This window comes from Xenopus tropicalis, chromosome 5 (genome assembly GCF_000004195.4).
Source record: "Xenopus tropicalis strain Nigerian chromosome 5, UCB_Xtro_10.0, whole genome shotgun sequence".
NCBI classification, from domain to species: domain Eukaryota; kingdom Metazoa; phylum Chordata; class Amphibia; order Anura; family Pipidae; genus Xenopus; species Xenopus tropicalis.
The window spans coordinates 78,361,148-78,368,402 of NC_030681.2; the positions used below are offsets into that span (position 1 = coordinate 78,361,148).

At 40.0% G+C, this 7,255-nt stretch overlaps 1 long non-coding RNA gene across 1 annotated transcript; it reads left to right on the top strand.

Annotated features, from left to right (window-relative positions):
* Positions 1-859: 859 nt before the first annotated feature.
* LOC101734212 lies at positions 860-4,417 on the top strand. The gene is made up of 2 exons (XR_001170830.3): positions 860-978; positions 2,145-4,417. It is a non-coding gene; the product is annotated as an uncharacterized LOC101734212 (long non-coding RNA).
* The last annotated feature ends 2,838 nt before the right edge of the window (positions 4,418-7,255 follow it).

Consider the following 7,255-nt stretch of genomic DNA (forward strand, 5'->3'; position numbering starts at 1 on the left):
AAAGTCGTGACTTTTCGCGCAAGTAGTAACGCTACGAAAAAATCGCAACACTTTGCGCAACATTCGGAATGACTACGAAAAAGTCGCGACAATTATCCGAAAAATCGCCAAATACCGATCATTACGAAAAAAACGCAATTGGACGTATTCGGCCCGTTCGTGAGTAAGTAAATGTGCCCCTTAGTCTCTAAGCCCTTTAGCCTCCTTGTGTATCTTAACATGTCACTGACTCTTTATTACTGTATATATTGTTATTTATTGCAACTATCATCCCTGTTTAGACCATTAATATAATGGAAAAATGCACAGCACATTCATGTGATATTTATAGGCTATGGGATAAAAGGTCTACAATGTTAGTGAAGGTGATTAACCTTAGTACTGGGAAATATTTGATATTTATATTAGGACAGGTGTCTGGAAAAAAAAAACATTCTGAGTGGTTGCTGGTGGCTACTGCCCAACTGCAAACGTGCCTAGTGTTAGTAAACAGCAGGAGAGAAACACTACATCACCATTAATGCTGACTGCAAGCGTAATATAGTATCATACATTGCACCTTTAACTCACACCTCTTGTTCTCATTCACGCCTGTCACTCTATAGACGTCAACGGATTATCTCTGTACTCCTCCATCCCTCTCCACCCACCCCCCTCTTACCAAAGTTAGGCTGACGGATTCAAACAGATGATGTCATTCTTTTAAAGGAACAGTAAACAATTTTATCAGAAAAATAAAACTACACCCTCCAAATACTGCCCATTTCCTACTGCACTTGCGTTTAGCTAAAAAAAAAAATCCAATAAAATGCCTCTCCAAGCACTTTAATCATTTTTTTAAAAAAAGCGATACGGCGACAAGCCCCTCTGTTATGGAACTACAGCGCGCTCCCCAATGTCCCTCCTGCTGACGGGACATCCGCCTCTAACCCGGAAGTCAGTTCGTTGCAGTGCAGGGGGAGAAGCAGAACGCGGAGCGTAAGTTCTCCCTATTCGAGTCGCATGTTCTTTAAGGGGTATACTGGCGGGGCACGCTAATGGAAGGGTCGGGGGAGAGACGTTGAAGGAAGGCCGTGTTACAGGAACGCTGAGAGATTGTGTGAGAGAAACGATGAGAAAAGGCTGCTTGGGGGAAAGGCTGCTTGAGGGAAAGGCTGTGTGCAGGGAAACTGGGGAAGCCTGAATTAGCGGAACGCTTCATGTGAAAGGCTCTGTGGAGGGAAACTGTGGGGATGGTGCTCGGGGAAAGCTGTTTGTGAGGATAGTTGTATGGAGGTACACTGAGGGAAGCCTGACTAAGGGGAACACTGCATGGAAAAGGCTGTGTGGAGTGGAATGCAGTGTGTGTGTGTGTGTGCAATAATACACCCCCCTGCAATAGTAGAGACGGCAGACCTGTGGCTCCCTGCTAAATGTGTTGATAGTAGAAGCAGACCCCGGACAGGTGGCCCATCAATGAATGCAATAATAGTAATTGCAGACTCCAGACCTGTGTCCCCCCCGCTCTATGTACTGATAGGATTAGCAGACCCCAGACCTGTGGTCACTGCTCCATGCACTGGTCAAATAAAGCAAATCAAATAAATGCCCATCACAGTCCCACACAAGTGGTACCCCAATTAAAGGAGACATATCCTATAAAAATGATGAATGTACCAGTGAATTATACTCCTCTAGATATAGAAGGATTGTGCTTAAAAAGTTGTGTTTCTGACTGATTTATTGAGAAATTACACAAAAACTCCACTAGCCCCGCCCATCTGTTCCACTTCCTGCTGGCTGAATTCTCTGGATGAGCTGGGGAGCCGCCGGCCCTCCATACACTGCACTGTAGGATAGGAACCAATCAGCAGCTAGGCTGACCTGATAGGGAACTGTTTGTGTGAGTGCAGGGCTGTGATTGGCTCTCCCCTCCTACTGTGCTTCTGGCAGGGACCGTTAGGACGCGCCCACTCTCCATTTCAAACTCAGACAGAGAAGTGATAGGATCTATAGGGAGCTCCAATAAAGGGGCCATTGTTACAGATAGGGTTAATGTTTAGCACAAAGTGAAACCAGCACCGTATATTATTCATAATTGCCTACAAAATAAGGGTTTTCCCATTTATCCTATATGTCCCCTTTAACAGACCTTATATTAACAGGGGACCACAAAGTAAAGGAGATGCGATAAGCAAAGGAATGCTGCAGCACATAATCAAGCTTCTAACCAGGAGGTGAAGGAGATGAAGAAAAAATGCTGCAGAATTGAAAAAAAGCTTCTGATTCCTTTGAGCACCTGGAAGAAAATGAGGAAGAAGCTGCTCGCAATTAATTAGCAGTTGTTATGTGACGTCGCGTCCGGTAGTTTGAACAGGAAATCTAGGAAGTGGCTGACCGTAGCACGCACATAAGGAAGGAGAAACTTTCAGGTGTTGCAAGAGAGCAGGGACCCCGTATACTCCACAGAAAAGTGGCAACTGCCTTTTTTTTTTCTTTCCTTACTAGAAAGCAGGATGCAGCAGGGTCTTTGAAGTTACTACTGTAAGTTGACTGATTGGGATTGGGTTCTCTAAAAGGAGTTACTGGTCCTTTAATAAACCCGTGACCTCCTGGACCCCCATGGGGTTCTCACAGATTGAATGACTTTGCCCTGCCCACAGATAGGATAAAAAGCTGCCGTTGGTGGGGAAGAAAGAGGGGGCTAAGCTGCCCCCAAAGCATCCTGCCATTCCCAAATAATAAACAATCTAGTAACAGGCAAAGAATGGTGTGTAGTAATGGTCCTGTCCGTTCGTAGCAAGCAGCAAAGCCTTAGAGATGAAGTGCAGAGGGCAGGGTAAAGACATACAAAGATGCTGTAATGCATGTGTGTATGGTATGGACTAGCAGGCAAGTCACGGTGTCAAGAGTTGGCAGCATAGCGCTCTGTGTTTTTTAGTCTTACAACGCTTATACAGAGCATGTTGGAGCAACAGTGCACCCTTTTATGCGGAAAATTTTATTTAAGTGCCCTGGTTTTCTATTTTGAATCCTTTTGGTGACTACAGTCTTGCGTTACACGTGTGTTTATGTTGCTCTTGCATGACGCAGTGTGGAAACTGATCCGAACTGAATCATGACCCGATTTGCCATGGATTTGCTGCATGGCTGATGAGCATCAAATTTGAATGGAGACTGGAGTTATTATGGAGCCAAGCTGTTGACAGCTAGTCTGTTTTATAGTAGGACCATGTGACACCTTAGAGTAGTTTTTCTTTTGTGCTGCAGTCTTTTAACATTGATTTAAAGACGTTGTTGTATTACAACATGTAGTGCTGTGGTTTATCCTGAGTGTATAGATAGTAAAACTACATTCTGTATTCCTACTTCACGCTGGCTGCATCGCACCATGATGTCACACAGGCGTGATGCTATGTGAACACTCTTCTGTTTGAGTGCTGTACCTTGTACCAGTGGCATACCTACCTATCAGAAGACCCTCTGTGCACAAAAGTTTTGAAAAAGAGCAAGCACTGGCACTCCAAAGCAATTATAAGCAAGTTTACTGTGAACGTGCAACGTTTCGGAGTCAAAAGCCCCTTTGTCAAGAGTTTTTCTTTCTTGCCACATAAGTTTTGAAGCCAGTGCACACAAAGAATTTTGTGTGAAAACCCAAAATTTTGCATTTATTCTGAGCACAAATTTTGAAAATGTGCATGCAATTAGAGGGAAGATTGGTTATCAGAATATTCCTTTAAAAAACACACAAAAAGACCAATTCTTAATGTGGCCAATCGGCCAGATATCAACCGGACGAGGACAACATTGTTACATTGACACTCTGCTTGTCCAAAGGGTCTCTGTAGGCCCCAATAAATGATGTGATTGTTGGCCCTAGGATGTGAGAGACTGGTAAAGGCTTTTCGATCCTGGGGGTTTGCGTTCAAACATTTGTTTGTCTAGTAAATTACTGTCAAGTAGTCACATGGTGATAATGTGGAGAACTTCTTATTGCTTCTTGTGTAATTAGTGGAAATCATCTAAAATAGCAGTTCCTTTTGTTTTGTGGCGGAGAATGTATTGAATGATAGAATTTCTTTTAAATTGTTGTTCTTATTTTTTTATTATTTGTATTAGGGACACCTATTCTTTATTTAACATTTTGATTTCAGGGAAATTAAGCCTTAGTACAAGTATGACCGCTGCACAACAAAAATATGTAAATAATTAAAAAAAACATGAATAACAATGACCAGTTTCATTTCATATTTGACCCACCAACAAATGAAGAACCACAATCAACCTCAGATGTTGGTATGTATGATATATGCGTAAGCAATAGCTCTCATCTCCTTTTTATTTTACCATAATCAAATTTGTGTTATGTCTTTCCATCTTTATTGCACAGCACTGCAGAATTTGTTGACCCTTTGTAAATAAATGTTGATGACTGAGAGTTCCGTGTACTGTATTTCATTACTAGTACATTTTGTACCTGTGCATGCATCAAAGCTGTTCCTTTGCTTTAAACCTAACCTCAGAAGGCCTGATTAATTCAGAAAGCAAGTTCCCATTAATTAGAAGTGCAGCTGAAGATGTGATAGTTCATACTGTAAATATGAAGTAATTATATGTTTAAGTGTGTGTATATAAAACTGTATTTTAAAATGGTAATTTAAACAAAACCAAATCCCTGAGTATTAGGCTAGGAATAATGAACTGTGTGTAGTGCACATGGATGCTGTTTTAGCTTACAGCAGGGATCCCCAACCTTTTATACATGTGAGCCACATTCAAATGGAAAAAATGTTGGGGAGCAATGCAAGCATGAAAAAACTTTCTGGGGTACCAAATAATAGCTATGATTGCCTATTTGGTAGCCCCTATGTGGACTGGCAGCCTACAGAAGGCTCTGTTTGGCATAACACTGGGATTTTATGCAACCAAAACTGATTTCAAAAACTGCTTTGAGGCCACTGGGAGCAACATCCAAAGGGTTGGCGAGTGACATGTTGCTCACGAGCCACTGGTTGGGGATCACTGGCTTAAAGACACAGAAGCCCTCAACACAGTAAAGATCAGGGACTCCAAAGTAGTTACACGACCTCTGTTTCTGCATAGATTTTGCAGGAGGCAGCTTCAGTGGCATGAATTACTATCACAGAGTTGCTGTATATTGGGCTGATCTTATTGTTTGGCCCCTGAGCTCTGCAGATCTGTCAGGAGGGTCCTAATTCTCTCTAGATAGTATGTCATCCAATCCCCAGACATTTATTTGTAGGGTAGACCATAGCTTTTGCCCATCCATATATTGAAGATTTGCATCTTCCAATGTCGCCTTTAGGATTGTCATCAGTAGGGTTTTTTTTTTTAAAAATGGAATATAGTACATTTAAAGGGAAAGTAAACTGTTTAAAAGTAGGTTTACATTTTGTTTATCTTCCAATCAATGTTTACTAAAATAGTTTGGTAATCTCAGTAAATACTATTTATCACCATATTTGTATTTATTTAAGGGGAGCTACCACTGTTGCTCTGAAGATTCAACTTAAGCTGGCCATACATGTAACAATTTTTTTTAATGACCAATTTTAATGCGTCCCACAAAACTGTCAAATTATCCTAAGGTTAGTGTGCACCAAAAGAATGTACATTTAGTGATCTTTCATCCGACATCAGCCAGAAAATTAGTTGGGCAGGTTTAAAATAATTTTGTCTTTTACAATAATATTTTCCCATTGTCCAATTGTATGCAGGATTAAGCAGGCATTTTCCCTAGCTTCAACTAGTCAATATCGCTTGAAATAATCATTTTCATTGATGGACAAATTGTACCTTTAAACAGTCATTTCATAATAAGCTTGGTCCTATGATAACGAAAAGGTCTTCTAAAAATCTAAATCTAAAAATGGCCAGCTTTATTTTTAAACTGTTATAAAACTGTGTCCTCTAAATTTGCCACAAGTTAAATAGAAGGATGCTTGCTTGCATTTACTGAGGAATATTTTTTGAAAAAAGAGAGAAACCTCTTGAAGAAAGTACCGAAATTAAGGAAAGCCATACACAATATTAATGGGGCATTTTACATATTACACTGGCATCAAAACATGTTGCAAATTCTGTTTAGCTGTTAAGAGCCATTATTTGTGATGTAAAATAATATCTTAAATTTTTGCTCAAAACTGTTTGACAATAAAAAGGAAAAACCCTTAGCTGAAAATATTCCTGATGGTGACTAAAAAGAATTACAAATAGTGGATAATCATATAGCTTTTAGTAATGTTTGTTATGGTAAATACCACATGGCAAAATGCTGTTTATTATTTTTCTTTTATGAAATCTGCATAAAGAACGGAAAGTCTGCCCCAAGCAAAACATGTTTTGTATATGTTGGTTGGTGTGTTAGAGCTGTTATAGGGTTAACTGCTTTGCTAGCTATAATACTTTGCTGTCAACCCCTAAATGTAATCTTTCTTGATTAAACACTGTTGTCCATACAGAAAGGAATCCTTTGAAAGGTTCTTGATCCATCCACATATGGAAAGCTTGCCACTCGGTAGTGAACAAACAGGAAAGAGTGGGGGTGGGAATGTATTTAAAAGCAAAAAAATAAAACTCATAAGCCAAATCATCTAGTTTATATGGTGTAGATGTATGTTTTGTTGAACGCTACCTAACACCATGGGATCATAAGCACTACAGATCTCTTTTGGTGCTGTGTTGTGACACTTTATTTTAAAAAAAAATGTTGGTGTACTTTGATATCTTGGCATCTGTTCCCTCATTCAGGTTTAAGTGTAACATTTTCATTTTCCCATGAAAACATTTTAATTTGTTAAATGGTGGGAACTTATTTGGACTGTGCCAGCATATTTACCAGGAGTGTAAACTGCACCCTAGTTTCTTGCTCTAATATATATGTTTATTTTCTTTAAATCAGTTTATATATGTTATTACACAAAACAGAATAACCCCTATGTTACTTCTATAGATTAGAACAGAGAATATTTTTGGACAGACAGCTATACTGGGAACAGACATTTGGGAAGGAGATGGCCAAGGAGGCTGTATACAGACTGTGATTTTGTTTTTACACCTTTATTGAACATATTTGTAGTGGTGAGCCCAGCTTTCCTTTTTGGTGGATGAAAGATGATACAGCCCACTGAAATCCTATTCTAAGCCACAGCAGGGGCAACAACCACTCTAGGTGTGAAAATATAATGGCACTGAATTTGTCTCGCTTACTTGGCCACACTGTTCAAATTTAGCTTCAGAGGCGACAGGTTACTGA